This window comes from Xenopus laevis, chromosome 2S (genome assembly GCF_017654675.1).
Source record: "Xenopus laevis strain J_2021 chromosome 2S, Xenopus_laevis_v10.1, whole genome shotgun sequence".
NCBI classification, from domain to species: domain Eukaryota; kingdom Metazoa; phylum Chordata; class Amphibia; order Anura; family Pipidae; genus Xenopus; species Xenopus laevis.
The window spans coordinates 168,097,115-168,111,518 of record NC_054374.1 but is presented as its reverse complement, the minus strand read 5'-3'; positions in this window follow the sequence as shown (position 1 = coordinate 168,111,518).

The window sequence follows — 14,404 nt, the reverse complement described above, 5'->3', positions numbered from 1 at the left end:
CTGGTTACATAATAAAGATTTTTTGTTTTTGCATCAAGTCCCTGTGAGTGCCGTATACCGTATATACTCGAGTATAAGCCGACCCGAGTATAAGCCGAGGTACCTAATTTTACCTACAAAAACATGTAAAACTTATTGACTCGAGTATAAGCCTAGGGGTGAGAAATGCATTTTAGGACATCTTCAGCAGAACACATGCTCCCGCGTGCGCTCTGCTAGGGAAGAACTCGCCTCTTACTTACTGATCTGAAGAGGCTGCAGTCACAGCTCTGTGCTGCCCACACTTGCTCTTGTAAAGGGTATACATACATTATTTACATACATATATACATACATACATTACATACACATACATACAAACATACAGCAAGGGTCGGGCTAGTGCTGCACTATACTAGCCACGCTAGCGTTTCCTGCTTTTCTGTTGGCTTCCTTCCTCTTCTTAACTATCACACCCCTAAGGGCTCTGGTGTAAGTGAGGGCGCTGCTGCTGCTGCTATGGACTGGGCTTTGGACCGTCTGTGCAAGTGAGAGAGCCATCCTCCTATGCACAGGAGTGTGAGCGGGCACACTGTGCGGGTGTGTGACAGGGGAACCTAGGTGAACAGGGTCAGTGCTTCCCCTTTAGTGCTCCTTAACACACAGCTGCTGGCGTGCCACTTTTCTAGCAGTGCTCCAGCCTGCCCCCCTTTTCTGTCACCCCAAGCCCCGCACCAGACCCGAGTGGGACAAGAGAAAGCGGCAACCAGCGCAAGTATGCGCAATGAAAATGCGCCCGGATAGCGCCGCAGTAACACAGGTGCAAAGTTGGGATAGTTGCAAAACCTTTACAAGTCACACTTACCGGACGCTAGGAGTCAGGAGCAGATTTGTAGCTTCACCATGGTGGGGTGCAGACACGGAAAGTACCAGTCCTGATTGCGCTCCATCGTAATAGCCACGCGTAATAGAATGCGCATGTGCGGACAGCATTACGTTTTTGTGCAGGCGCAGTGCAGCCAATCGCCAGCGGGAATGCATAGCAGGGTCCTCAGCAGCCTCAACTCCAACCAAAAGTACTGGCAGCAGGCAGCTAACTATAGGCGGAAGCCCATTGACTTGAGTATAAGCCGAGTTAGACTTTTTCAGCACATTTTGGGTGCTGAAAAACTCGGCTTATACTCGAGTATATACAGTGTATATATATATATATATATATATATATATATATATATATATATATAATGATTTCAGGCCATAATCTTCATGAAGGTCTCAATCTATAAATTAAAGGGCAAGTCAACCCCAACCAAAAAATTGGCTAGTAAAAGAAAACCTAATTCTAAGCACCTTTTCAATATGCATATGTCAATGTTCTTTTAGCTATTTATATAAAACAATTGTTATTGAAAGCAGCTGCCTTGTTTTACATGGTATCAACAGTCTGAACAAGCAGTGCAACCATCTCTGCCATAGTCAGTTAGTAGAAGTCCATACAGTAAATGGTCACTACAAGTGAGGGCCTCTTTATGTGGCATAGTGAGATGTCTGGGTGGGCCAATCTCTATGAACCAGGAGAATGTTAAATACAAGAAGAATATGAGCTTGTTCAGCTGGGCATATATTACATCACAATTGTGCATGCATTCAATGAATCGGTTAGTGATCTAATATTCAGAGTAGAGGGATCCCTCATTTTAAATGCAGCGCTGCTTGTTTTTAGGTGTTTTTAATTTACATAGGCATGGTGGTGTATAAATATTGCCTTTTAACTTTATTTTCATATTGATGTTCTGATTAATTGCAACATTGACATATTGATGGGCTAGTAGTTGGAGATTAAGTCCCTTTCTTTGTACAAATTTACAATCCCAACTTGTCTTTCCCCATAACTGATACTTTCCATTCCCTTTATCAGCTTAGTCGCTCTTCTCTGTACTTTCTCTATTTCATAACTGTCTCGTATATATTTATATATAGTGATCATATCCCTCTTATATATTTATATATAGTGATCATATCCCTCTTATATATTTATATCAAGTGATCATATCCCCCTTATATATTTATATATAGTGATCATATCCCCTTATATATTTATATATAGTGATCATATCCCCCTTATATATTTATATATAGTGATCATATCCCCTTATATATTTATATATAGTGATCATATCCCCCTATATATTTATATATAGTGATCATATCCCCCTTATATATTTAATACAGTATCATATCCCTCTATATATTTATATATAGTGATCATATCATATCCCCTTATATATTTATATATAGTGATCATATCCCCCTTATATATTTATATATAGTGATCATATCCCCTTATATATTTATATATAGTCGATCATATCCCCTTATATATTTATATATAGTGATCATATCCCTTATATATTTATATATAGTGATCATATCCCCTTATATATTTATATATAGTGATCATATCCCTTAATATATTTATATATAGTGATCATATCCCCCTTATATATTTATATTATAGTGATCATATCCCTCCTATATATTTTATATATAGTGATCATATTCCCCCTTATATATTTATATATAGTGATCATATCCCCTTATATATTTATATATAGTGATCCATATCCCCTTATATATTTATATATAGTGATCATATCCCCTTATATATTTAATATAGTGATCATATCCCCCTTATATATTTATATACAGTGATCATATCCCTCTTATATATTTATATATAGTGATCATATCCCCTTATATATTTATATATAGTGATTATATCCCCTTATATATTTTATATATAGTGATCATATCCCCTTATATATTTATATATAGTGATCATATCCCCCTTATATATTTATATATTAGTGATCATATCCCCCTTATATATTTATATATAGTGATCATATCCCCCTTATATATTTATTATAGTGATCATATCGCCCATTATATATTTATATATAATGATCATATCCCCATATATATTTATATATATAGTGATCATATCTCCTTATATATTTAGCATATATTGATCATATCCCCTTATATATTTAAATATAGTGATCATATCCCTCTTATATATTTATATATAGTGATCATATCCCCTTTATATATTTATATATAGTGATCATATCCCCTTATATATTTATATATATAGTGATCATATCCCCTTATAATATTTATATATGTGCATCATATCCCCTTATATATTTATATATAGTGATCATATCCCCCCTTATATATTTATATATAGTGATTATATCCCTCTTATATATTTATATCTAGTGATCATATCCCCTTATATATTTATATATAGTGATCATATCCCCTTATATATGTATATATAGTGATCATATCCCTTATATATTTATATATAATGATCATATCCCCCATATATATTTATATATATAGTGATCATATCTCCTTATATTTATATATAGTGATCATATCCCCTTATATATTTATATATAGTGATCATATCCCCTTATATATTTATATTAGTGATCATATCCCCCCTTATATATTTATATATAATGATCATAATCCCAATATATATTATATATATAGTGATCATATCTCCTTATATATTTACATATATTGATCATATCCCCTTATATATTTATATATAGTGATCATATCCCCCTTATATATTTATATATAGTGATCATATCCCTCTTATATATTTATATATGATCATATCCCCTATATATATTTATATAATATTCATATCCCCATATATATATTTTATATAATAGTGATCATATCCCCCATATAGATCATATCCCCTTATATATTTATATATAGTATCATATCCCCTTATATATTTATATCATAGTGATCATATCCAATATATATATATAGTGATCATATCCCCTTATATGTGATCATATCCCCCTTATATATTTATATATAGTGATCATATCCCCTTATATATTTATATCTAGTGATCATATCCCCCTATATATTATATATAGTGATCATATCCCCCTTATATATTTATATATAGTGATCATAGTCCCCTTATATATTTATATATAGTGGTCATATCCCCCTTATACTATTTATATATAGTGATCATTATCCCCCTTATATTTATATATAGTGGTCATAATCCCCTTATATATTTATATTAGTGATCATATCCCCCTTATATATTTATATATAGTGATCATATCCCCCTTATATATTTATATATAGTGATCATATCCCCTTATTTATTTATATATAGTGATCATATCCCCTTTTTTATATGATATCCCTTATATATATAGTGATCATATCCCCCTTATATATTTATATATAGTGATCATATCCCTTATATATTTATATATAGTGATCATATCCCCTTATATATTTATATATAGTGATCATATCCCCCTTAACTGTCTCTTCTCCAGTGTAACCAATCCCAACTTGTCTTTCCCCATAGCTGTCCCCTCCATTCCCTCTACACAAAGATGAAACATTTTATCTCATACCAAAAGAATTGAGACTTGTACATTAGGGTAAAGGTTCAGGGAGTTGTGTGTGAGATTGTTTGTGAGGCTGGGGGAGCTGGTTACTATTCTGTTAGGGGCAGAAGGAGGAGTAAAACATATTTTTCCACATGCTGCCATCATTTAATTGAATGTATATCACCTTTGAAAAAGGACAACTATGGGGATCCGCATGCATGGCTCATGTGATACAGGCATAGGACCTGGTATCCAAAATGCTCGAGACCTGGAGTTTTCTGGAAAATGGATCTTTACCTAATTTGGTCTACTAGAAAATCATATAAACATTAAGTAAACCCAATAGGCTGGTTTTGCTTCCAATAAGGATTAATTATATCTTAGTTGGGATCAAATGCAAGCGACTGTTTTATTATTACACAGAAAAAGGGAATCATTTTTCAAAATTTGGATTATTTGGATAAAATGGGGTCTATAGTAGATGGCCTTTTTGTAATTCGGAGCTTTCTGGATAGCGGGAGCTTTCTGGATAATGGATCCCATACCTGTACAACTATTGCAGTGTAATGGAATGCCCATATGACAAATTATATGTGGCTCAAACCACAAGCAGCGTCTGCATCTGGATTAGGGGACATAAATCTGCTATTAATGCCAAATAAATAGGACATGCAGCTATTAATGCAGCTTCAGATAATGTTTTTTAGAATATAATCATGGGGTAAATCAATTAAAATTTCAAATAATTGATGCGATAAATGAATTGCACTGTGAGGCAAATAGGGCTAAAGATCTCAATGCCATAAGGTGATGTGTATTGGGAGACTTGAAACCCAAACTCCCCATGAGATGAATAAAGAGTATGATTTTGTTTCTATTTGTAGATAAGTGAAATATTTCTGTATACCAGTGTGTAGGTGTTGAATGCAGTAGTGAGAAGCTGTTTGTACAAAATAAATGGATTGATGTAAAATAGTAACAAATTGCTACTGTGTCTGATTTGTCCGTTTTTGCAACTAACTGTATGGCCACTAGATGGCGCTGTGTTCCACACTATAACTAATGGCATGTGCAGCACGTGTGCCAATAGGAGATGTTGCTGTGCTTCTCTGTGCCAATTACAGGAATAAAGGCATTTTCATTATATGAAACTATCAGTAAGGAGTGATGTTATACATATACTACCAATGTGAAATTTCTTATCCACAAATCCACAATCAATAAAGCTCTGATAATCTGGGCCCCCTTATCTCATAACAAGGTTACAGATATATAGAAACATTGGGGTAACAGTCATCCTGCTATAGTTCCAGGGGTACCCAGGGTACAAATAAGCACTCACCCCAAATCTCCCCCTAACTGACCTTCAGACTGGGCCCCCTTAGCTCATAACAATGTTACAGATATATAGAAACATTGGGGTGTCACCCTGCTATAGTTCCAGGGGTACCCAGGGTGCAAATAATCACTCACCCCAAATCTCCCCCTAACTGACCTTCAGACTGGACCCCCTTAGCTCATAACAAGGTTACAGATATATAGAAACATTGGGGTAACAGTCACCCTGCTATAGTTCCAGGGGTACCCAGGGCACAAATAAACACTCACCCCAAATCTCCCCCTAACTGACCTTGAGACTGGACCCCCTTAGCTCATAACAAGGTTACAGATATATAGAAACATTGGGGTGTCACCCTGCTATAGTTTCAGGGGTACCCAGGGTACAAATAATCACTCACCCCAAATCTCCCCCTAACTGACCTTGAGACTGGGCCCCTTAGCTCATAACAAGGTTACACATATATAGAAACATTGGGGTGTCACCCTGCTATAGTTCCAGGGGTACCCAGGGCACAAATAAGCACTCACCCCAAATCTCCCCCTAATTGACCTTCAGACTGGGCCCCCTTAGCTCATAACAAGGTTACAGATATATAGAAACATTGGGGTGACAGTCACCCTGCTATAGTTCCAGGGGTACCCAGGGTACAAATAAACACTCACCCCAAATCTCCTCCTAACTGACCTTCAGACTGGACCCCCTTAGCTCATAACAAGGTTACAGATATATAGAAATTCACATAAAGGAGCAAGAGTTAAGGGGACCTAGCCTGAAGGCCAATATTGAAAAAAAGTGATTGAAAAAAAGTCTATTTATACGTGGGACATTAATACACCCCAAACTCTGAAAGGTTAATGGCACCTCCCCTGTACTTGTTACTGTAGTTATTGGTAATCACTGCACATCAGACACAGTATAAATAAATAGATATATCAGTAGATTCCTTTTCTTTATTTCTGCTCTTTTTATGATATAGCACCTGAAAAAAAGAGAAGGGTGAGCTATAGGGCAAAGTCTTCCTTTCTGAATGGCAGTTAGTAAGAAGGATCTATTATCTGGAATGCTTGGCACCTAACATTTTCCTGATAAGTGATCTTTTCATTATTTAGATCTATATACTTTTAAGTCTGCTAAAAAAAAATTCAAACATAAAATAAACCCAATATTATTGTTTTGCCAACAATATGAATTTATTCATCTTATTTAGGGTCAAGTGCAGGCTTTTGTTTTGTTACAGAGAAAAAGGAAATCATTGTTAAAAACTAGAATCATTTGCTTGTAATGGGTAGGGATGGGTGAATTTTTACACCTTGTTTTGTCACCGAAAAGACGCGCGTCAAAATTTTTTTGACTCCCTTAGAATTTAATTGGCGTCGGTGACATTTTGCTGGCGGCAAATTATTGGCAAAATGAAACGTGTCTCAGAACGCCGACATTAAGGACTACAAGAAACACCTGATCATTGTCCGCAAGAAAGGATTGCATTCCTTCCAGCGCAGAAACATCCGACAGCCGTCTGACACAAAGGATCGTATTCCTTCTATCACAGTCGAAAGTGCTACTGAACCTGCTTTGAAGAGGCTGATTTGAAATAGAACCGTTCCTAAACAGCGAGCGCACCGACAGTGATCTATACGCCAGCATTACACTAACCTCAGGTAAGCGCATTAGCGGCTAACAGCCTAACCTTACGTGACGCTACTACACTATCCCGCATTCTCACCCGACAGGCGCAAGACTGACTGATAACAGACGCGATTGGATTTCTTGTTTGTGACACGATCTCTTCACGAATGTGAGTAGACTTAAATACAAAATACCGGCTCCGTGTACAGAGGATATTACACCATAGAGGCTTTATCTCCTTTTTCTATAGGTATCTCCAGCGCACCTTTCATTTTCCTTTCCGAATTATTTGACATGTGGATAAGTGGATCCATTTATTGAACATTGGTGCAGCTCTTCCCCCCACCCTCGGACTGAGCGCAGCCTTCACCCCAAGTCCGGACTGAGAATTAAAATAGGCCCTGGCATTTCAGGTACACAAAGGCCCAATCAGCCCACAAAGAGGCCCAAACAGCCCCCACCAGCCCACTAAATACTGACTTTCTATGGCACCTTACAGCAGCCCCTCTAGCATTTGCCAGAACCCACAGATTGCCAGTCCGGGCCTGCTTCACCCCATTAACTGTTATTCTGTTCAGGTTTGTTTGAACGTGTGTCAGGTAAAAGCTCAAGTATAATCCCATGAGGAGATTCTTTATGGTGCCTTAACTTTACACTAGAATACATTTCTCTTGCAGGACTCTGTCACCTAAACATGGACTCATTTGTGGCTTCATTGCCCCAGTATCTGGCAGAGGTACCTAGTAGTACAGTACGAATATGACATTGGACATTAGTCTAAAATAAATGATAAAATAGCAAAAACACATCAAGCTCTTTTGCATGAAATCACATGATTTGTCTGCTTTTTTGTTGCCTTTATTATGACGAAAAGGCTGGTGGAATTTTGAAGTCAAAATGTTGAATTGTACAGGGAAACTTTGATTTTAAGTCCCCTGATTTTAAGTTTTCCCGCATTTTACATTTTTTATTTGTGGTCCTACCAATTTATAATTCATTTTGATGAGTGCATTTCCCTGATTTTAAGTAATGTTTTCCCGGATTTTACATCAAAATTTTGTCCTGATGTACCCAAAAACGTTTTTTTTCCTCTATGAATGTCATACCAGGAAACCAGTCTAGTTTTTCCATGGTAAAGTTGTTCTAGAATGTTTACATCTCTATAATGATCTATAATTTTACTTGTCCAACTAATTTGATCACAGGATTTTTTATATCATTCCATTTTTACATTTTAGATAAAAGCATAACAAAGATAAAACTATAACAAGCATATATATATTTATATAATTGTACATTACATTTTTATTCTGGACATTACTGGATTCTATTTGCCATAATCTAGCCCTGCATAGTAAATTTGTGAGAGAACAAAATGAAGGAACTTGGTGCATCCTCAACCCTGATGGGGGGAAATTGTAAATCTGATACATAAGAAGTGCCGCTTCTATGGACAACAACAGCAAATTTGCCAAAAGTAGTGCAAGATCTGCCAAGAAAAGGGCATCAATGCAGATTGGCCAGGATGGCAGTAGTGATAGCCCTGGATCAATGGTCTGGAAGCCCTAGCTCACAGAGTAATGATGACTTTGAAGCATGGAGCACAGTTGGACCTAGAACAAGTTCCAAGGCAAGCACAATCAATTGGAGACTCTCTCCAATTAAAGGGATCCTGTCATCAGAAAACATGCTTTTTTCAAAACACATCAGTTAATAGTACTACTCCAGCAGAATTCTGCACTGAAATCCATTTCTCAAAAGAGTAAACAGATTTTTTTATATTCAATTTTGAAATCTGACATGGGGCTAGACATTTTGTCAATTTCCCAGCTGCCCCATGTCATGTGACTTTCCCATGACAGTATCCCTTTAAGCTAGAAGAGGAGTATGTTGGAAATACAGATGTACACAATCTAGTGTATCCTTCATCAGCGACCAAACTGACTTCTACTTTGCCTATCCTTTCCGCAATGGGAAATTCAAAAAATATGGTGAACCTTTTGGACAACCTAAACCTTCTCTCACAAACACTTCAACGCAGTTCTCACCTGCTTCAATGATGCAGCAAAGTGGTTATTTATTTACACAAGTTTGGGTTCCCCCAATTCTGAATACAAGTATAATCCCATGTAGAGATTCAGTCAGGCTACAGAGCTGTTGGCCAATATCCTGTTCCTGCTGGACTTCTTAAGGAATCTTACATCAGATTCACCCCCACATAATGATATTTTGATGCTAGTGGATCTTGTTGTTTCACAAGCCAACAGTAGAATGCTTGAACATAATCATTAATGGGATCCAATACAGTGATACCAACGTATGGCAGTCAGCCATCCCAATCCTACGTGCACATTTTATTCTGTCTAGAATCTGTTCTGTGGGGATTTCCAATGTTTTGCACTCTAAGCCCTCCCTGCCGTCATCATAGTCTGTACTCTAGACTTAAACTCTTGTCTACCAAAAAACCAGATAAACTATATTCATAAAAAGGAGGAATCATTTAATTATTATTATTTAATAATTATGATTTAATTTCTGCTTCCTTAGAGAAATGTGTGGCTCCAGATGCTAAGCAGCAATTAAACCTTTATTACAGGAGACACTTTTGGCAACAGCTCAGGGAAGTTTCTTTGTTTAGAAATACAAACCAGTGTTATTATAATGTACAGGTTAGAGAGAATAATGCACTGAATCTGTTATATAAATGGATGTTTCTGAGCCATGGCTGAGTTATAATTATTACTTATACTGAATTGACAAACATGATTAGTATGAAAGGCAGGTGACTTCCATCTGACTCTTAATAATTCCCATTGCTCAGACAGACAGACAGATTACTGTTATTACATTATTGATCCCTATGCTCCTTGTATGAAGCTGCTGCTCCGGGAAACCCAACTCCTGTATCTGTTAATCATCTTACATGTCTCCACTGTTGAAGTAAAAGTGAATCCCCAATGCTCTTTAAGTGGTTAGTTTTGAAATCATCATCTGTACCAGTCTGGGGACATTGTATTTGGAGGAATAATGCAGATGAAAGCTGATAAATATCTCTCAGGCTGGGCCACAGGTGAGTGGCTGGCAGGTAGGAGCCTACGTGCTTGGTAACATGATGTCTCCATGTTTGGTGTTTATAAGAAACAAAAATACGTAAATGCACTTATAACTTGGTTTAATAATTTAAACGGATGACAATGATGAGGCAGAAGACAATAGAAGAGAAGTATAACAAGCCAGAGGTCAGGGCTGGTTGCAAGCTGAAGCAAGGCGAGAGGACTTTGGTGGACGTCAGGCAATACAAGTCTGTGGAACAGGCCAGGGGTCAGAACCAGGAGATCAGATAAAGGATGGGTAGCAGGAACAAGGAACTAACATGACTGAGGGATAAGCAGGGACTGGGCCAATCAGGAACTCAGACACAAGGAGCTAGAACAATGATAGCTGGGATGTCGGTACTGGCTTATATAGGGACTTGATGGCAACATAATTAGCACCTGGCTTTAACGAGATTAGGGGTGGAGACTGAGAAAACAACAGTGAGAGGCTATGGTTACTTTGACTATTATAAGCATTAAGCACCAAATGCTTTGTCATTTACAGTCTGATAATGTGCCTGGGGAGATGGAGCCAGCTTTCCTGTAATGATGCACTGTATGTATCCAGTTTGTATTTAAGGGAGGACCAAAGTCTGATAAGGATAGAAAGGATTTCCCTTAAGGACAAGAGTGATATGAAAGCAAAGACTGACTGAAACCTCCTATATGTCAGGACTGCCAGAAGCACCTGACGGCGCTGCTCACCTTCCCAGCGGTTGCAATGAAAATCCAAGATGGCAGCGCCCATGTTGATCACATGTGTTCAGCTTCACTGGTGCCGGGATTTTGTCACAAAAGGGCACCCTGGACACTGAAACCCTGCCCAATTATAGGTTTCTTGTGCTATAGAACCTGGGTGTGTTTTTGCTATTGCTATCCTGATCCTGATTCCTGCCTGAAACTCTGACTTTGAACCTGATCTGCCTGCCTCCTGAAACTTTGCCTGGACTTTTACTATTCTCTTGTTTAACCCCTCGGATACCACAATCTTGGACTCTTGTTCCTGGCTTCCTCCTTGGTCCGGACTACTCCCTTTGGGAGCTGCTAGGCCCCCTGACATTATAATTGGGCCATGGAGCCCACTGAGGAAGCTCGGCAATCCTATGTTGGACATACGTTGGAGGCTATTTTGTTGCTGCAGCCGCGGCTCCACAGTCTTCCACTACTGGTCCACGATTCATACGATCGGATCTTTGCGTCTGTGGCCAACTTTAGCTCAGCCATAAAAATTGCTAAAATCAAAGTACTTTGAGTCACACTGGAAATAAGAGGGTTTGGTTTGGATGGAATTTCTGAATAACCCTGGAAACTAGGTTTAGAAATAGGATTTATTAAAAAATGTAATGGTTGAATTGACAACAATAAGTGTAGTGAGAAAAGTGCAATTTCCACCACAATTGCCATGTGCCTTTGCCACAATGAGTATTTTTTTCCTAGATGCAACTGCACTGCTCCTATTGATGCAGGGCATTGGAACAGGAAGGCAGATTCGGAACGGGAAGGCACCAGCGACTTTTTTAAAGACAGTGTTAACTTACCCTTTAAATCACTCCTACACCAAGGAAGGGTAGGTACTCACAAACCATGGTTACGTGTCTGGTGAGGGACAAAGGAGATGCGTGTCCATGTTACAGAGAGTGGAGAATTGAGCATGCGCTGTAAGGACTATAAGCACGTATCCATGGACACGGAGGAAGCTAAATAGGACATGCGCTGTAGGGGGAGGATAAGCCTTTGATGAAGTTGAAGTGACAAAACGCGTCAGGCGGAGCTTGGTGATGTCATCCAGGAAGCGCCCAGAGAGAGACACGCTGTGAGAGAAAGTTTGCAGCATGAGAAACTGAATCACTAATACAGCATAGAAGGGAAGCACACCAGAAACTGGATAGACCGACAAGCGATTTTTAATTTTTTTTTTATTAAAAATTATACAAAATTAATAATACATTTCACACAAAATTTTCATAGTCTTTGAACAAAACATGGAAAAAGCAAAAGGACATTAAGAAAAAATCCATGATTTCCATTTTTTTGTTTTCCAAATTCCTTCAGCATCATAACCAAGTTTCCTCTTGTCACTAATTACATAAAGGAAAAGTCTTGCCCAAATCAAACCTATACAATCATTCACATTAATTTCACATTGTTTAAATACATATAGATTTCTAGAATCCCACAAAGTTTCTTTCACACAATTCACTAAGAACCATAACACTCTAGCTTTATCATGATTCAGTCCACACAAACCAAACATAACCATTTCATACGTCAGACATTCAACATCTGTTAAACCTTTTATCAGATTTTTCAAACGACTCCACACTTCTTTTGCGTATCCGCACTCCCAAAATATGTGTGGTATATGCTCTGTTCCTCCACAGGTCTCTCTGGGACATTGTTAGTTATTTATAAGGTTCCTCCTTCTTTGAAACACTCTAGTTGGAAGACAAGATTTTACACACATCCACGCCAAATCTTTCTGTCTATTTGTCAATTCTTTTTTACAAACGTTTTTCCATACAGTCTTACTTTTATCAAATGTCAATCCATCCACTCCTTCCATCTCTTCTTTAGCATCCAGTAAACTCAAAACCCTTTTTTTTTCACACCAAGATTCTGCACTTACACTTTCCAAACCATTCCGTCTTATACATCTTCCCACTCTCACATAAAACCAAGGTGCTTCAAAACATAGGGGCTTCCTCAGATCAACAGTACATAAACTATATCTTCTCAAAACACTCCCCCAACATATCTCACCATACACCCAGCCAAACTTTCTTTCTTACTCAAGTTCACACACATACTTACATACTTGACAGCCAAAAAAAGTTCCACATTAACCATCCCTTTTCCTCCATTCAATTTCTTCTTCATCACTTTCTCTCTTTTTAATCTTTCCATTTTGGAATTCCACAGGAAACAAAAAATGGACCGAATAATTCTACGTAAAACTTTATCTGTAGGTGGAAAGACCATATTAATATATAACAAAATAGGCATAATAACCGCTTTTATAATCAAAATTTTCCCTTCCAGAGTTAAAGACCTTACAGTCCAAAAATTTAATTTTTGTTTAATTCGCTCATCTACCCTCTGCCAACTTTCATATCCTCTCATATCTAAATCAAAAACGACTCCAAGCACTTTTATCCCACCTCTACATACCTTCCAACCACTCAAATCAATTTCTGCCCATGCTTCAAAACTTTTACATACACTTTTATCCAGATTTACTTTAAAACCGCTTACCATACAGAAATATTCTATTAGCAACTAGAGATGTCGCGAACTGTTCGCCGGCGAACTTGTTCGCGCGAACATCGGGTGTTCGCGCTCGCCGGAAGTTCGCGAACGTCGCGCGACGTTCGCCATTTTGGGTTCGCCATTGTTGGCGCTTTTTTTTGCCCTCTCACCCCAGACCAGCAGGTACATGGCAGCCAATCAGGAAGCTCTCCCCTGGACCACTCCCCTTCCCTATAAAAACCGAAGCCCTGCAGCGTTTTTTCACTCTGCCTGTGTGTGCTGAAGAGATAGTGTAGGGAGAGAGCTGCTGCCTGTTAGTGATTTCAGGGACAGTTGAAAGTTTGCTGGCTAGTAATCGTTTTGATACTGCTCTGTTATTGGAGGGACAGAAGTCTGCAGGGGTTTGAGGGACATTTAAGCTTAGGTAGCTTTGCTGGCTAGTAATCTACCTTCTACTGCAGTGCTCTGTATGTAGCTGCAGTGGGCAGCTGTCCTGCTTCTGATCTCATCTGCTGACTGCTGCAATAACAGTAGTCCTTGTAAGGACTGCTTTTATTTATTTTTTTGTTGTTTTACTACTACTACTACTACTACTACTACTATAAGAGCCCAGTGCTATTAGTCTAGCAGTGTTGGGGAGTGGGACTGGTGTGCTAATCTGC